Consider the following 18,468-nt stretch of genomic DNA (forward strand, 5'->3'; position numbering starts at 1 on the left):
TACGTGACAGCCATCTCAGGGCGTTAGAATCTGGCCCTTAGTACTTGGGCAGAAAGTTAATTTGAAGAATCATTAGTATCAGAGGGCTGTACTGTGACCCTTTTGCCTCTACAGGTGAGCTGGCACTTGCACGACTGCTCAGTGAATAATTGCTTGTCAAAGAGAGGAAAGGGTTTCTGAGTTGGTTCTAAATATTCATTATTTATTCTTTAAAAGAAAAAGGATCAAGAGGACCTCTCTGGTATAAAAAATGTGAACAAAAATTATAATGAGCACTGGAAGCCAGAAATTAGGCCCGATCGTAGTAATTAGAGAGGATTAAGAAAGACAAGTAATGATTTTGAATAATCACTTCAGACTAAAGACAAAGATACGTCTCCCTGCCTCCTTACTATGGGGAGATTTTTATGCTTTGTCAGGAAAACTAGCACTCCTGTAACTTTATGAACTTCCAAGACCATTAAAAGGAAGTGGCAGAAAATGAAACCCAAATATGAAGAATAGACTTCAGACAGTTTGACACAGGTTCATCCAGTCATAAATTAAACTCAAATGCCACCAAATATACTGGTTGTAAAAATACCCCTGCTCTGTAAAGCAGTAAAACTTTTAAAAGGTCTGTTCAATTAAAATGACTTAGCTGAACGGTGCCTGGGTTTTTTGCTTTGTTCAGAACTTGAGTGATAGTCAGTGCACTTTGAAATGCCAGGCTGGGGAAGTGGGGCTGCTTTGTGGATTATGACCAGGGATTCTGGTTTTCTCTGATAAAAAAATTACAAATTCTCTTATTAAAAACCCCAAATCTGTGATTAAAATGAAAGAGCACTAGAGAGAGAGAGAGAGAGGTATCATGCGGACACAATGTTTTCTTGATATATTTACAATTTTAAAGCAATTTGGAAGCCTACCAGTGCCCCCATCACTATAATAAAATAAGTTCTAAATACCTATAGATTTTGGTATTTGATTTGGGGTTTTATATCATGGAAAATCAGAGCTTCTCCTGCCTCCTTAGCTCACAGACTGCAGATTCAGGCCACTGTCTCCCAAGTCATAGCCCCCTGGCCCTGTTGGTGCCGTTCACCCGCCCCCACAGCCCCATTCATCCCCTGGCTGTGCAGCAGCCCCAGCCCTGCTCAGCTCCCTCCCACCCTCCCTCCCTATGGGGGCCTCAGTTCCTGCTGTCCCCTCCCCCCCAACTTACCTGCAGGAGCTGCTCTCCAGGCTGCCCTGGTGGCCATATGCATATACATGCACATGGGACCCCCTACCTGACCACCTTCCTGCTCCCTCCCAGCCCCTCGCAGGCTGTAACTCTGCAACCTGCAAAGCGCTCTTCCCAGAAGTGCAAAATATGTGGGTTTCTCCATTAAAATGAAAATCCACGTTTTCTTCCCGTAAAGGGGGAAATTTGCATTTTTCTCCATTTTTCCGTGGGAAACAGAAAACCCGGATCCCTGATCATGACTATACTTAGATGGAAAGCAGGGCAGATATGCACCTTGATAGACTAACTAAATAACTAAATACGTTGTCTTCCTCTCTTGCACTTTCATATACTCTCTCTCTCTCTCTCACACAGCCTAGCTGACTTTCTTTAAATCTGGGCCCTCACCCTGTACTGTTGAAATCAATGGAAACCTTGCCATTGACTTCAGTGAATGAGGACCCCAAATCGTGGTAAGTACCTACCTTTCTGTGGGTAAGGCAATGATATTGATGATGTTGTTATTGCTGGGTACCCTGTTGTCCTGTCCCTATACCAGGGAATAAACACCTGATTTCTTTGCTGGTGAGAGACAGTATGGTCTGGTAGACTAAGAAAAGCATAAAAAAACCTTAAAATTGTAAACTGTAATCACAGTTCTGTCTCTGAGTCAATTTGGGGCAACCCTTTTCAACTTCCCTGCATTTCAGGTTTTCCACTTGTAAAATCGGGATTGTAATACCCGCTGCTGCAGTGGTGAAGATATGGGTGCACAGAACCTGGCTGGCAGCCAGAGCTCCCCAGTCGGGTGGTGCACGCTGCTGTCATGTGAGCCACTTTTGCCTCATTTTTTTTAGATATCAGGAGTTCCTGGTATCTAATTTGGCCACCGTGCTGCAAATATGCAGCATGGAGAACCAAGTCATGTGTGCCATGTGCATTTTGCAGTGCCTCAATAGCCTTTGAGGCACTGCAAAGTGAACATTTCCACTTGTGCGGTGCAGCCAGTACTTCCGAAGAACACATGGCTTATTTCTGTGTCTGGATTTAAGTGCCTAACATACTCCAGCTGAAACCACCTGTAGTGTACGTATCTTAATACTGCAAACTTTTTCATGTCCTATTGGAGGTATTGTGGTTTCTAACTCTGTTTTGCTCTTAATAAGTTTTTCTGTGTTAACTGAGGCAGAGAAATTGAGAGCGTATATATTGTAGAAGATTTCACTTTTTGATGTGACCCTTAGATGAAGCCCAATGATAGAGGTTATAATTAGAGTGAATCTCGTTCTTTTATTTTTCTTTACAGCAAAATTAATTCATATTAAAATATGCCTAATGAGTCCAAATATAAAGACACGTGAGTTTTCAAATGAAGATACTGCTCTTCATCTGCAGGAAGGTAACAGAGACGAGAATTGACACTGTGCTTCTGACTTCTAGAGGAGCCATGCTTGCATAAGTACCTTAGTTACTTGCATACCACATACACCTTTTCCCAGAAATCAGCTCCCCAAAACTGGATGTGTGTCTTCATCAGTGAAGCTGGGTGTTTTTTTCCAGGGAGGGGAGGGAGAGGAAGCGGGTAGAAGTCACTCTTGCATCAGAGGTACAATGTTAAGCCTGTCTCAGCCACAGCCACTGCAGTCAGGATCCCCTGCAGTGCAGTCAGCATTCAGCCATGACTGGAAAGATCTTTTTTTCTCCCACTTCATTCTGCCCTCCTAAACCAAGGCACAAATCCTATTTGGCATGTGAGCTATGTAGGAAAAAGTGGTGCAAGATGTAACTGCGGTTATCAAACTGTTTATCACTTTCGTGTGCCAAATATTAATTAGCTGCTATTTTTTCCTCTCACTCAATGTTTAACATAGCCTTTGCATTGGGAAATGAGAAGTCATCATAAGAGAGAACTTCAAAGACATATTTGCTGAAAATTGGCACTAAGGAAACTTTTCTTCCCGATAATTTTCCAGCTTGTTTTGTTTAGGAGGGAGAGACTTACTACTTTTTTTTTTCCCCAATACAGCTGGATAAATAGCTTCACTGAACTTGCTGCAATAATTAATTACCTTTTCTATTATTAGTAATTTAATATGATGAAGAGCGGTATTTTGAACTAGTAGGAAGTTTCCTTGAGAAAGCTATTTAAAAGAAAAACATAGTTCATAAGAGAGAAATCTGTGATTCTATTTTCTCTTGTGGAACTTATTATTCATCCAAGTAAAAACAGTCATGTTATTGTTTGCTTAATTTTATTATAATGTGATAAGTAGCACCCAGACTTATTATGGACCTTATTGCAGCACATGGTTAATACATGAGGATGACGGCTGCCCAATAGCACGGGCTGGAAGGTTAGGATTTTTGATATACTATGCAGTTAAAAATAGTATCTCAAATCATGCCATTTTTAAAGGGCTTGGTATCTCCACAATGGAGATACAAAACAACTACTACATGTGCCTCAGTCCAAAATAGGAGTTCAAAAAATCCCTGCTGAGTAGGTACCTAACCTTGCAAGCACTACAGAACTTACCAACCGTTAACTTGTTTGGCCTGCAAGTTTCCTGGACACTTGCAGTTTTGCTTTTGGGGTGTGGACAGAAATGTTTTGGTCTAAGCAACTAGGCACTTTCCTACTTAAGTTCAATTGGTATCAGAAACTAGACATAGCTAATAGTTATGTCTTAATCCCCTAGAGTGCTCTGTGTGCTCAGAGCCCATCTAACACCCACTGGTTTTAGCACAGCAGCATGGCGACGTTCAGTCAAACACACAGATGGATCTGGCCCTTTCGTGCGTGAAACAGTCCTCACGCAGGAGAACTTCTACCCTTGCCTTCATACCTGTAGAAACTCCTTTGGCAATGGAAATGGTGTGATTACAAATAATATATTTGCATTTGTGGTAGCACCTGGCAGCCCCAGATCTGTGCCAAGACTCAGCTGTGCTAGGTGCCATATAAAAATGATCCTTGTCCCAGAGTTTAAAACCTGCTTAAATAGCATTTTTTTTAACAAAGTCCAATCATTTAACTTCATAATTTTACCACTCAGTTTATTCCATTACACAGGGTACTCATGTTGGATATTCAAAAATGCCTGGTTTGCCTTGCCACCGTTCACTGAACTCAGTGAGAGCTTTACCAATAGAAGCTGTTAGGCCTGTAGCACTCTCCCTTTGCTGTGGGCTTCCTCTTAAGATTTGTGATGATGATGCTACAGAAATACTCACAAATAGTTTCTCTTTTGCATTATGTTCTTTGCTTTCTATGCACAGAGCACTTGACTCAGAATTATATTTTGGTTTGGTAAGTATTGTAAGGAATATCCACCACCTTTGTTAAGAAACATGCAACTTGAAGAGTGGAATTACAGCATAGTTTAGATAGTTTGCTAGATTTTGTAACTTGCAGTTATCCTTTTTTTCCCCAATAAAAAGGCAGGAGATAAATAGAAACGAGACACTCCAAGTGATTTGTACTTATTTTGGTATGTGCATGTAGCTATTTTGCAAGATACCAGAACCAATCCCATGTTGAAATGAGTTAACTGAGCCTTATGCATTCTTTTCGCACAAAACTATAATAAACCCATTTCACACTCTGAAACCAGGCATGGGTTAAAAGGTGAAAATGAGAAAACACAGCCCATGTGCATTCATTAGCATATTGCTAATTGACAATTTCTGCCCTACAAGCAGCCATGCAACCTGTCAGGCCCAATTCCCAAAATGCTAATTAAATCAAATCCTGCACAACATCCTCTTCAGAAACTTGTGGAGAATTACAAATAAGTGAAATGTAAATATAAACTTAAATATCGAGTCAGGCAGCCACTAGAAGGAATTTTTGGAATATGTTTCGATCCAATTTTCCAATGTGGTCCATTTGAAAATCAAGCCCAAATGCACACACTGGGCACACTGGTATCTATAGCTAGTGGCTACAGTTAAAGCTAATGGCAATGCTAAATGTCTGTAAAGGGTCTGGCACCATGTTCAGCCACTTTTGAACCCCAGCTCCAAGGCACTTATTTTATAGCAGGGTCTGCTATGAGCACCTTCCAACATGAGCCAGGATTTAAACTCAAACTCAGGCACTGGAGCCATAGTAAGGTCTGATAGCCATGGCTGCCCCCCAAACATCAAACCATCTCCCTCCCTCCCTCTCTCTCTTCCCTGGCCTCCTGGTATAAGGCTAAGGTAGTATTCCTTTACATCATTGAATCTTCTATTGGTCCAACTGTGTTCTGTGAATTAATGAACAGTATGAGTAGTGACGCCTTGTGTGTGTGGCTAAGTACAGACAGTCAAAAAACCTGAATTAAATCTTTTCAATCTTCACAGGTTAGACTAAACTGCAGACATTGAACTGATAAGCAAGTGAACAGACATTCACTATTGATTCCAGAAATGCAGTCACATGCTTGCAGTGGCTCAGGCCAGAAGCCAGGATATGCTAGAGCATCCTTCTCTGCTCAGCTGGAACAGACAACTTGTGCCAAGTCTAAACCTGCCCAACCTGTGAGAGGAGGAGAGGCTTGCAGGGGAAGTGCAAAGAATCCTGGGATGCTGGAGGACTGTGAATTAATTTGAATCTGGAGGGGATCTGGGACAGAAGTTCAAGAAACAGATTTAAACTAAATCAGGTAAATTTGATACTGCATCCATCCAGGTTTATCTTAAACTAGTTTTGGCTATTTTGAAAGAAGTTTATGTGCACTGAACTTCTGTTGTGTTACAGATTTGAACCAGTTTCCAACCACTTATACTGGGTTATGTGTAATTTCTGCCCCTGTCCTTTGTGGGAACTCAGTTATGATTTTCTCATGTTTTTGTTGTGCAAAGAATAATTTTATTTATTTATTAGACTTGTATGTTGCCCTCCCCAATGAAAGCTCAGGGCAGCTTACAATAAGAGAACAAATAACTTATAGAACAAGTAAATAAAACTAACTTTAAAACAACCTTCCACCCCAACCCCATAATAACAAAAAAGTAGAGCATTCAAATAAAATATAAAGAACCCCCTTCTATAACAAATTTCCAGGTTACTATTGCTTGCTAAATGGCTGCCCCGGTAGGAAGGTTTTACACCACTGCCAGAAGATATCCAGGCTCAGGCTCTGGTGGGTCTCAAGAGGGGAGGGACTTCCAGAGCTGAGAAGTGACTGGCAAGAACAACCTCCTCGGTATTTTCACCAGGTGAACTTGTTGCATTGATGTTACTTGCAGGAGGTTGCTCTTGGCAGACCTTGGGTATCATGGTGAGGCACAAGGGAGAAGGCAATCCCTATCAGTATCAAAAAATGATCATGACATGTTAATGAGCAATGTTTCCTTCCCATGACCCTGGCTTCACTCTGTCACCAGAGCTACCCAAATTTTAGCTCTAGTGTTACCCACAGCAGATGGAAAAGGGGAAGTTGTTCTGTAGACACAGAGGCAGCAAAGAATCTGTAATCACCTCTTCTTTCTAGATAGTTCTGTACTAACTCTTCTTCTTCTATGATAGCTGAGGTTTCATCTGGGTGAAGCTGGTAGTTTTAACCACTGTCTTTCATTCATAATTGCTGCAAGAAGTCCTTGTGCTCCTTTACAGTAGAGGAAGTAAGTAATAGCAGCCTCCTAACCCAAAACGTGAACGTTTCCCCCACCTGAAGCAGAGAGAGATGCAAGTCCACTCTTAAGCAAAAGCATATGTGTAAGTGGAAGTCTGCTCCTAAACACCAAGACTTAATGCTTTCCTTTTCTCTTCCATTGAGCTTGGATTGTATTAAGGCCATTACTTGCAAATTCAGGATTATCTACTCACTTCAGTGGACATCAGTCAGAATTTCTGTGCTCTATCATGAGTACAGTCATAATTTATCATTTTTTTTACTGTCAACTGTAGTTAAAGCAATATAGGCCAGTAGATAGAATTAGGGGTAAGCAGCATCATAATTGTTGTATCTATGAAACAGGCCAGAACCTGCGGCAGTGTATTAACTGCATTATTATATGATCTAGCCAGATATTAACATTAGCCTGGGTATGCCTATTCAATATAGCCATACCCTATGTACTTTGGACCCTGACATTGGCACTATATTTTAATGGATAATAGGAGAAAAGCAGCATCAAGTGTACTTTGTATCTGTGATCACTGAAATAATGCTTCTCAACTGAGATGAGTTAAACTGTTGTATTTATTGACATGAAACAAAGTGAAGTTTGCACTACTCTTCTCTTAAATGTTCAATTTCCCTGTGGTGTAATGTACCCAGTGCATTATAGGGATGAAACACCAAAAGTGCTTTTAAAAAAAGGCATAAAATGCCAATTTAAACATAATTAAACACTAGAGACTAACTTCTGTGCATTGGAAACAAGTCCCACAGACTTTTGGCAGTGTCTGGCTCTGGCAAATTGTAGGCAAACTCTTAATCACTTTGTTTTAGACAATACTGATCATGCTGGTTTCTCAAGCTCTTTATCACAATTGTACACTTCTAGAACTGTCTGCTTTGCCCTGTGGGCACATTCATCTATATGCATATTGAAGGCACTTGGATACCACAGTAGGTCTTACCTCATTCCTCTTCTTTTTTGACCCTAAATATTATTGAGGTAAGAAGGCATGTGGCTACCATGGATTAGTGCTGCTTATGGGCCTAGTGCTTATGGGCCTTGGGAAGAAACAAGAATGCATTGGTTTAGTACAGTGTCCATTAACATAACTGGGACTTCAGTCAGGTCATAGAGAAGTAAATGGAGTTGGCTTTGCCAACTGGGGACAAAAAGTTTGTTTTCTACATATGCCGATGTATAAAAGACCACCAAATTAGAAGAGTGCAAGGTGTCAAAGCTGGTATTACTAGCTAAGCACAAAGTGGGTGTGTTGTAGTTGTGTACCTCCACATGCTACAGGTATTGTGCAATTAATGGGCTAATTGCACAATTAGCTTGAGACCAACTCCCATGCAAAGCCACTATCACATCATAAAAAAAAAACCTCTAACCAGCTGTAAAGTTAGACTAAAAAATGTATACCAACTTTATAGTTGGCTGCTCCTGAGCTTTAATTTGGATGTATAACAAGGTTTACCCTGTGGCTGGGAGCCCCATCAGCTAACAGAGATCCCAGCCACAGGTGTGCAACCCCAGAGCCCTGGGGATCTTTTCTGCTGTGATCTCCAAGGTTCGGGGGTGCATGGAAGTCTCAGGCCCACGTGGGGCTCTTGGTCCTAGATGCACCTCACCTGCAGCCAGGAGCAACACACTCTGCAGCTGATGGGGCTCTGGGTCTCAGCTGTGCCTCTCACAGCTCCCCCATACACCAGCAGTTAGGTGTGATTGGATCTAATGTGTGATCCCACAGTCACGCCTCCATGGTTCTGTGGGTCATGCATTAGATTCACATGTGCCCATTCCTGTACATGTAGAGGGGCCCTAAGTGACAAGATTCCTGGGGGTTGCTAGGCCCACACATGAAAAAGGGGAGTCTGTGTAATGGAAAAGATGGTTTTAGGTTCTTTCTAACCACAGACTCCAGGTTTCATAAGATGTCAAAAACTCACTGAAATAAAGAGATGATGGATGAGATGATTTGGCACCCTGTTTGAGAACCACCATTACACTCAGAACCACCAGTTAACCTCAGTGGTTCTCAACTGGGATGCTGCCACTCCAGCCAGATGAAACTGTCCTGTGTGCCTAGTGTACCGCCAGATTGAGAAGGGTTGCCAGAGGCATAACTAGTGACTTTTTTGCAACAAGGGCAAAGATGGAAGGGGGTTGGGGTGGTGGGTTGGGAGTGTTGTGCCAAGGACCTGGGAGCATGGGTCTTACCTGACAATGGCTGCTTCTGCTTCTGCTGGCTCTCTACATGTTGAAGATGGACATGCAGGACTAAACTGGGAAGGGCTGTGGCAGGAGCCTGGACTCTTGTCTGTGTTAGGCTCATCAAATAACCTTAATGCCAGCAGGTGCAGTGGTGCTTGGGTCCGTGAAAGGGTCTCTTAAAGGGTCTTGTGGGACTGTGTGGTGCAGCTGCACCTTAGTTGAGATCTGCTGTCTTAGATGGTTTTTGAATAAGGAACACAGAGATAAACCCTTGTGGAAGAGACTGGAATCCAGGACATCCCTTTCCCAGAGGAATATCATGACCACTAGGTTACCAAGTCAGGTTCTTTTTCTTATTCTTCTTTTGGAAAAATTGCATTTTTTTTTTCTGCCCAGTGGCCCAACTTCAGCAGGAATAGTGGTGTGCCCCTCACCAAGCCTCTTCTAAAGCCTCATTATTCAGATACTCTTGGGGAGCAGGAGACCTGGATACAAATCCCACCAGGGTCAGGAGAGCCCTAGGACACAGATTTCCTATAATCTTGAGTATGTGCTTTAACCACAGGACTCATGGGAAATCCTACACGGCTATCCTCACAAATGAATGGTGGGAGTTTGGACACACTTCTATGCATTAGCATTTCCCAGTGGTTACCTCTAAGTATTTCGAGATTTTCTGGGTCACCTGCTGGAGACGTGTCACTCCCTATTCTCTATATTCAGCACCTAGACATATAACCTTGAATTGTTCTTAGTAAAATCTTTCCATTAACTCTGTGGAGATGATAAATGCCTAGTGTGATTTTTGCGTCACTCTCCTGGGGAAGGTGCTTGAAAATTAAGTGAGGCACCATCTATGTTTAGGCATATGCTGAAGCAATTTAAAGCTCATGCTTAGGTTTTACCGAATCCAAATGTGTCATGTGGGCCACACACAACAATTTTCAAGCTAGTCTCTGAGTCATGTGTTTAACACTCTCACAGTTGGATTCAATATATTTTGCTTGGACTAAAATGGACATTTGCTAGATGACAATTATGTTTCGAGAATACTTTTGAAGTATTGACCATTGTTTGTTTTTTGGTTTTTTTGTTCTTTATTGGAATGAAAAATCAAACTTCTTGAAAGTTTATTTTGTGAAATAGAATTCTGTCGAAGGGTCTATTTTCAAATAAAAAAGGTCAGGTTTTAGATTTAGGGGGTCTTGATCTCTGGAATTGACCAAGGTGTCTACTCTGGACCTCAGAAACCTTTTCATCAAAAAAGTTGTTGAAATCAATACATCTCTGAGTAATGCTTCAGTTTTGATGAAATGCCTCTTACCATGGAAAAAGAGCTTCATCAAAAACATTCCAACCAGCTGCAGTCTTGGGTAACCTTCCCCAAACGTTTGCTTGTAGAATCTCACTGACGCACAACCTTCAAAACACCTGAGTTGCTTTTGGAAATAGAAGTTATGCTCTGAGCCACTTGGAAGGAAATGAGGATATAGACATGGAGATTATTAAATTTGAGGTGGAAAAAAACCTCAGAGAACTAAGAGTTCTCAATTTGGGAAGGAATAGATATTCACCATCCCACAACTCTGAAACAACTGGCTCATGACATCACAGGTCCAGTAGCAAGGGTTATATAACCTACCAATTTTGGGTGGTACTGTTTGACTGGAGAGTAGCAAATGCCATAGAGTAATAGAAAATTAGACTTCAGGGGAGCATCTAGTCCAACCCACTGCTTAAAACAGGGCCATCCACAACTAGATTATTCCATTCACGGCTTTGTCAAGATGGGCCTTAAAAACCTGCAAGGATGGAGATTCCTCCTCCTCTCTGGGTAACCTGTTCCAGTGCTTCACCACCCTCCTAGTGAGACAGTTTTTCCTGATATCCAACCTAAACTTACCTTGATGCAACTTAAGACCATTGCTCCTTGTTCTGTCATCTGCCACCGCTGAGAACAGTCCAGCTTCATCCTCTTTGGAACCCCCCTGCAGGTAGTTGAAGGCTGCTATTAAATTTCCTCTCAGTCTTCTCTTCTCCAGACTAAATAAGGCTAGTTCCTTCAGCCTCTCCTCAAGCTATGTGCCCCAGCCCCCTTACCATTTTTGTTGCTCTCCGCTGGACGTTCTCCAGTTTGTCCACATCCTTTCTGTAGTGTAGGCCCAAAACGAGACACCGCACTCCAGATGTGGCCTCATCCGTGCAGAATAAAGGGGAATCATTACTTCTCTTGATCTGCTGGCAACAATTCTGCTAATGCAGCCCAGTATGCAGTTAGCCTTTTTGGCAACAAGGGTGCACTGTTGCTTGTATCCAGTTTATTGTCCCCCAGGTCCTTTTCTGCAGAGCTGCTGCTTATCCAGTTGGTTTGAAGCCTGTAGCAGTGCATGGGATTGTTCTGTCCTAAGTGCAGGATTTTGCACCTGTCTTTATTGAACCTCATGAGGTTCCTTTTGATCCAGTCCTCCAATTTGTCTAGATCACTCTTAATCCTAGTACTACACTTTGAAGGGCTGCATGGAGTAGGGCAGGATGTGTGAGGCCTGGTGAGGGGCAATATGAAAGAGGCCCCGTGAGAGGGGGTGGTATGTATGAGACCCTGAGAAGGGCAGAATGTTACAGGTCCAGCAAGGGACAGAATTTGACTTGGCCTTGGACCGAAGCAGATATCAACTCAGGATGCCATCTGTGAGGCATGGGACATGGTATAGGGGAGGTCGGAGCTGTATATATAGCCCTTGGCACTAGGGCATTAAAAAAGGGCAGCCTCCCACATATTACCATCTAATTTATTAAACAAGAAGTTGTGGCAGGTGAGACAGGGCAGACTGCCCTAGAGATAGGTGGGCAGCTAGTGTTGAGACCCAGTCCTGAGCTGGCCCCCTATCACAGTTCCCTAGTATGATCTGGAGATACTGCTCCTGTGAAAAATTGCAACTTTGCTACAATATGATTGCACTTAGAGTATGCTTTTAAGTGCAGTTAACATGTCCTAAGTGTAATGTGCAATATGACCCATATATGTGGAATTACTGGACTGGAGATAAATTATTAGTGAAGTTTACTAAAGATTCATCTTGTGACCAATTTTTTTTTTTTCATTAATAATGTAGGGACAAAAAGCAGGAATTGTGCTAAGGACGTTTGCTGAAGGTGCACATTTGGGAGTCATTATCAATACATAGGAGCCTTAGAATGTTAAAAATCTTCATCCTTGTTGGTTTTTAAGACCTCTCTAGACAAAGACTTGGCTGAGATTATATAGCTGGGGATGGTCCTGCTTTGAGCAGGGGGGTTAGACTAGGTGACCTCCAGATGTTCCTTCCAACCCAAAGTTTCAGTTATTCTATGTTTCTAATGTCATGCAGAGTTTTTTGGACAATCTTGACAATATTGAAGATAATATGGATAATCTCAAGGCCTAGAGTAATGGAAATGAGATGAAATTTAATAGGAGAAAATGCACTTAGGGACTTATAGGAAGCATTTCTCTAATAAACTGGGAGCTCTTCCATTGGAAATGACTGACGAAGAAAAAGACCTAGGCAAAAGCTGCCCTCAGTTGTATTGGAAGAAATACTGATGCTGTTGTACAAGACATTGATGAGACCTTATCTGGATTACTGCATACAGGTATGGTCACTCATTCAGGAGTGATTAATTTGACTTGGAACGGGTGTAACAACTTGGATGATCAGGAGACTACAGAGATAGCTGAATACAAACTGACTAATCTTTATAAATGCATAGGGATGTATTTATGTACTAGAAAGAAAAGAACAATTTAAGTTAAATGACAACAATGGAAAAAGAAAAAATGGGTATAATTTGAATACATTTGGTCTGGAAATTATTTGACAGTTTATAATGTTTACAAAAGTGATTTTCTAGAATAATCTTACAATAGGAATAGTGAGAGCAAAAACCTAAATACATATGGAACTTAATCAGTTTGAAAGGAATTATATAACATTTACATGTAATAGGTGACTAACGTAATGAGCCAGCTCTGTACCAGTCTTTTGTTCCTAGATACTCTTGAAATGCTGTCAGTTATCATAAAATAGATTATTTTAATACCTTTGAATATGTTCCATATTTTTCAAATGTAATTTAAAAAAAATATCCCCTTGTAAATCTTTTCTCTTTTCACTCTGCCCACAAAAATGTATTGGCATTGTACAGTAGAGCCCTGATTTATTTTGTATGGCGATATTTTGCAACATGCTTAGTTTATAGCAGCTTGCCAAATTAAGAATGAGCCACTGAGCTGTTTGCTGTCATTTGTGCTTCAAAGAGCAATGCTTGTCTGGTCAGCTGAAGCACAGCCATGGTCCTACATCACTCATCGGAGATAAACTGCCCTTTAAAATAAAAGCTGTGGCAAGTACCTGGTACCTCTGTGTTCCCATGCAGTGGCCTGCTGTGGGACTATGTACCCCAGTTAGTTTGCAATGCCTCGTTTTTGCAAGGGATATGGGAACATAACCCAGTGAAGATTCCAGGTTTTACTGTATTAGAGATACAAATTTCTCTTAGGCTGGAGAAATATACATATACATATACATATATGTTTCAACTTTATTCATGTTATTGAGCTGGAGAGTAATTTATATATAATTTATTATTTATATATATATAGAATTTCTCTCTAGCCCAATAACATCAATAATTTAATATCATATATACTGTATTGCACGAGGATAGGGGTGGGGACTGGTTTCTGTCTTGGAGTCTGGAGTTTCTGGCTTGACATACAAAATCATCAGTCCTACTGTGGTTGCTTGTGAACCATGAAAGCTGAATTGCTGTTCTTCTAATCACTTGCGACCCTGTAACTCAGGCATTTGTGGTAACTGTCCCATAGAAATGACGAAGCGGTCCGTTGCTTCTTGTTTTCTTACACTTCTTCCTCCTAGCTTAAGAAATAATGCAACAGGAAGCAGCATTAAGCATGTAGAAGGATGCTCTGATTTCTGTCTGTCCCTGGCTCCAGTGTTAGATGCACAGGCAGAATCCTGTTGCACCCCTGTTAAACCCTGGGACCCCCAGGACCCCCAGCAGGACCCTGTGTACTCTAACCCAGACCTCCAGTGCAGCTGGAGGTAGGTGGGGCTTGTGGCATGGGAGGAATCTAGTCAGCTGTGGGGCAGTTGAGAGGAGCCAAGAAGGGTCTTGCCCCCCACTGGCTCCTACCTGGCCTTGCCCCCCATGGAGCCATGTGACCGGAGTCTCATGAACAGGACACACAAACAGGCATGCTTCTAGGCCTGGTGCACTATTTAGTGTGGGACTTTGTGCAGGAGGACACAAGGCTCTGCCAGTGAGTCCCAAGGGAAGGCTGCCACTGGTGCAATGCAGATGGGCACACGCTGCACACCGAGGATCTCCTTGGAGTCTGAGACCTACCCCTCTGGCACTTCTGAGGCCTCCACCCAGAACCCATGGTTGCAGGCGCCACATAGATGGAGCCTCTGGCTCTTAGCTGTGGGGGCTGCCTGGCACAATTCCAGACACATGGGACTGGGAGCATGGCCACCTCCCCTTGCAATGTTTGCTCCACTTTGGAGTCTCTAAGGTACCAGAAAGCAAAGCTCCAGACCATGGTTCAGAGACTGTGTGCCATCAGGGATGGTGAGCAGGAGATTGACTCCTAGTGCCAGGCCCTTCACCCCATGAAGGATGAGGGTTGACTAAGGTCAGCTTCTAGGACAAGGGATGACTTGAGGATCTCCCACACTGTCCAGCCAGGGGGTTAGACCACGGTGGTCAATGGCCACAAGGCCTGCTGCACAATGGTCCCCTCCCCTCTGGAGCACTGCAACAGGTATGAACCTCTTGCAGCCCCAGTAGAGCCTGCAGAGCTGCCAGCTCCTGCAGGCAAGGGAGTAACAATAACAACTACCATCCCTACTCTCCCTAAGATGAAACACAGAGTGGTTGTTGTGGGAGACTCCCTCCTGAGGGGGACTGAGGAAGCAATCTGCCACCCCGACCCCTTAGCCTGGGAGGTCTGTTGTCTCTCAGGGGACCCATATCTGGGACATAGCTGAGAGGATGCCAAAGCTTATCCAGCCCTCCAGCCACTACCCTATGCTCCTTATCCATGTGGGCATGAATGACATGGCTCAAAGCAATCCCAACCAGGTCATAAGTGGCTACAGGGCTCTGGGAGCAGGGATTAGGGGATTGGAGGCACAGGTGGTCTTTTCCTTGATTCTTCCAGTTAGGGGTCATGGGCTTAGGAGGGAGAGATGGATTGAGGTAGTCAACTGAAGACTGCTGTACTGGTGTCATCGTGAAGGCTTCAGCTTCCACGATCACAGTCTGCTCTTTGGTGACAGAGGCAGTAATCTGCTGGGAAGAGATAGCCTCCACTGCACCTCACTGGAGAGGAAGCTCTTTTCAGCCAGAATGGCTGACCTGCTTGACCGGGATTTAAACTAAGCCCACCGGGAGATGGGTGGACAACCACCAAAGCAAGCCCATTAGGCAACAACTGCAAAACCAGCAGGTTAGGGCACTCAAGCGAATCCACTTCTACCTCAGCCCTAGAATGGTGTCTTCCTGGGAGTGCAAGGAAGCCTAGGACTTACAATGCGACACTTATGTGTCTGTACACCAATGCCAGGAGCTTGAGGAACAAACAGGAGGAACTGTTCCTCATACTCAACAAGAATGACTATGATCATAGGGATAACGGAGACCTGGGGGGACTCCACTTATGACTGGGCCACAGGTATAGATGGCTATATCCTGTATAGAAGGAGAGATCGTATGGAAAAAAAGGGGGGAGGGTGTAGCTCTTTATGTCAAGGAAAGCTACACATCCCTGCAGGCTGACATTGGCACCCATGGAGGACAACTGGAGACCCTTTGGGTTAAAATATATGGGGAACATGGCAAAGGGGACACAATGGTAGGAGTATACTACAGACTTCCTAATCAGGAACAAGAGCTTGACCAAGAATTTTCCAGGGAGCTGGCTGAGGCTACATGTTCTTTGTTGTCACGGGAAACTGAAACTACCTGGACATCTCGTGGGAAGAGCATTTGGCCAAAACAAATGGTCACAAAGCTTCCTCATGTGCATGGATGAACTCTACCTGACTCAAGAAGTATATGGACCAACAAGAGGTAAACACCAATGGACCTGGTACTGGCCAAAGGGGATGATTTAGTCAGTGACCTAAGAATGGAAGGAAAACTGGGAGACAGTGACCACGAGCTGATCACTTTTACTATCTATCGCAAAGCTGGCAAATTAGTCAGAAATGCAGAAATCCTTGACTTTAGGAAAGCTGACCTTGATAAGCTTGGGAGGCTTGTTGTTGAGGCCCTAAGGGGCCATGACTCAACAGGGAGGGGAGTCTAAGATGAGTGGTTGTTCCTTAAGGGAGCAATTTTGAAAGCACAAGGGATGTCCATCCCATCTCAGAGGAAAGGTAGCAAAAAGGCACACCAACCCCTTTGGCTCAGCAGGAAACTCTTGGACCTCCTGCATCTAAAAAGAAAGGCTTATAAAGGATGGAAGACAGAAATCACCACTAAGGAGGAGTATTCTGCACTTGTCTCTACTTGTAGGGAGTAAACTAGGAAAGCCAAGGCTGCAACCTGTCATAACCCAAGGGTATGATTTTGTATGTGCTTTGGCACTGCAGAATTATTTCCCGCCATGAGGAGCTTTCTTTGCACGGTGCAATTCTCAGTTGCAAAGAGAAAACCCCGGTGCAAAGGAGTTCCCGCCACCCACATGCAAATTTGTTCCCCACTATTGGCTGTTTCTAAATTATTCCCACTTGGTGGCTAGCAATTGGCTTGCTAGCCGTATAAGAGGCTTGAGCGGTTTCCGCCCAAGTTGGAGATCTCCGAGAATCTCAGGAGGATCCTGAGAACCCTGATTCCAAGAATTCCGGGAGAAATCCGAGAGAATTCTGGCAAGGAGTCCATGATCACCTCGTGGACTTCTACGTAAATCTCGGACCGACTGGTAGCCTGATCAACTACTAAGAATCTCTCCCCGTCGCCACCTAATCCCTCGACGTACCCTTCCCTGCGCGCTTTCATTCCACGGAGCCTAGCAAACTTCGTGTGTGTGTATCCAGAGCTCTTTCCGAGTTATTTCAAGAGGCTCGAGTTTTTCTACGGGTCTTGTTCATACGAGTTTTGTAACTGCAACTTAAGCGAAGTTTTCTCCTGCCTGCACTGCAACCATCTACGGTGTAAGTAAAATAATCTTTAATCAACCGCTATGCGTCCGTGCCTAATTCTAGTCCACTGGCCTGCATTCCCCGACCCACGTGCCAGGGCTGCTGGCCACAGCTCGCCACACGCCCCCGAAGGCCTCGGACCACTCCTGGCCCGCACACAACCAAACTCCAACTGGCTACACGTATCAAGGATAATAAAATGTCCTTTTTCAGATACGTGGGGAGTCATAAGAAAAGCAAAGGCATCATTGGACCCCTGCTAAACCAACTGGGACAACTGATAGCCAAGACCCAAGAAAAAGCCAACGTGCTTAATGGGTACTTTCTGTTGGTTTTTCACCAGCCCAAAGGAAGCACCCTGCATAACATGATGTGGGACAGCCAGGGTGAGGGTGAAAGTGGGTGGATAAAAACCTGATGACATTAAATAAAGAAAAATGGCAAGGGACTTGGGGGTCATGATTGACCACAAGATGAACATGAGCCACCAATGTGATGTTGCAGCTGGTAAAGTGAGCAAAACTCTGGGTTGCATCCACAGATACTTCTCTAGGAAATGCCAGGATGTCATCCTCCCTCTGTACTCCACCTTGGTGAGGTCACAGCTGGAGTACTGCATCAAATTCTGGGCTCCACAATTCAAGAAGGATGTGAAGAAGCCTGAGAGACTCCAGAGGAGAGCCATGCGCATGATCAGAGGGCAAGAGAATAGGCTTTATGAAGAGAGGTTGAGAACCATGGGACTCTTCAGCTTGGAAAAACTCAGGCTCAGGGGTGACCAAGTGGCTGCCTATAAGTATATAAGGGGTGTGCATCAGGATTTGGGGGGATGCCTATTCACCAGAGCGCCCCAAGGGATGACAAGGTCCAACAGTCACAAACTCCTCCAAGACCGTTTTAGGCTGAACATGAGGAAAAACTTCTTTTCTGTCTGAGCCCCCAAGGCCTGGAATAAACTCCCTCCAGAGGTGGTGCAAGCACTTACTCTGGACTCCTTTAAGAGACATTTGGATATTTATTTTGCTGGGCATCACAACCCAAGGGTGTGATTTTTGTTTGTGTGTGCTTTGGCACTGCTAAATTATTTCCCGTCACTTGTAGCTTTCTTTGCACGGTGCATTTCTTCATTGCAACACAGAAATGCACGTTGCAAGGAGTTCCCGCCATTTGTATTTAAATTTGTGCCTCACTATTGGCCAGTTCTAAATTATTCCCACGTGGTGG

The sequence above is a fragment of the Alligator mississippiensis genome, chromosome 1 (genome assembly GCF_030867095.1).
Source record: "Alligator mississippiensis isolate rAllMis1 chromosome 1, rAllMis1, whole genome shotgun sequence".
Classification (NCBI taxonomy): domain Eukaryota; kingdom Metazoa; phylum Chordata; order Crocodylia; family Alligatoridae; genus Alligator; species Alligator mississippiensis.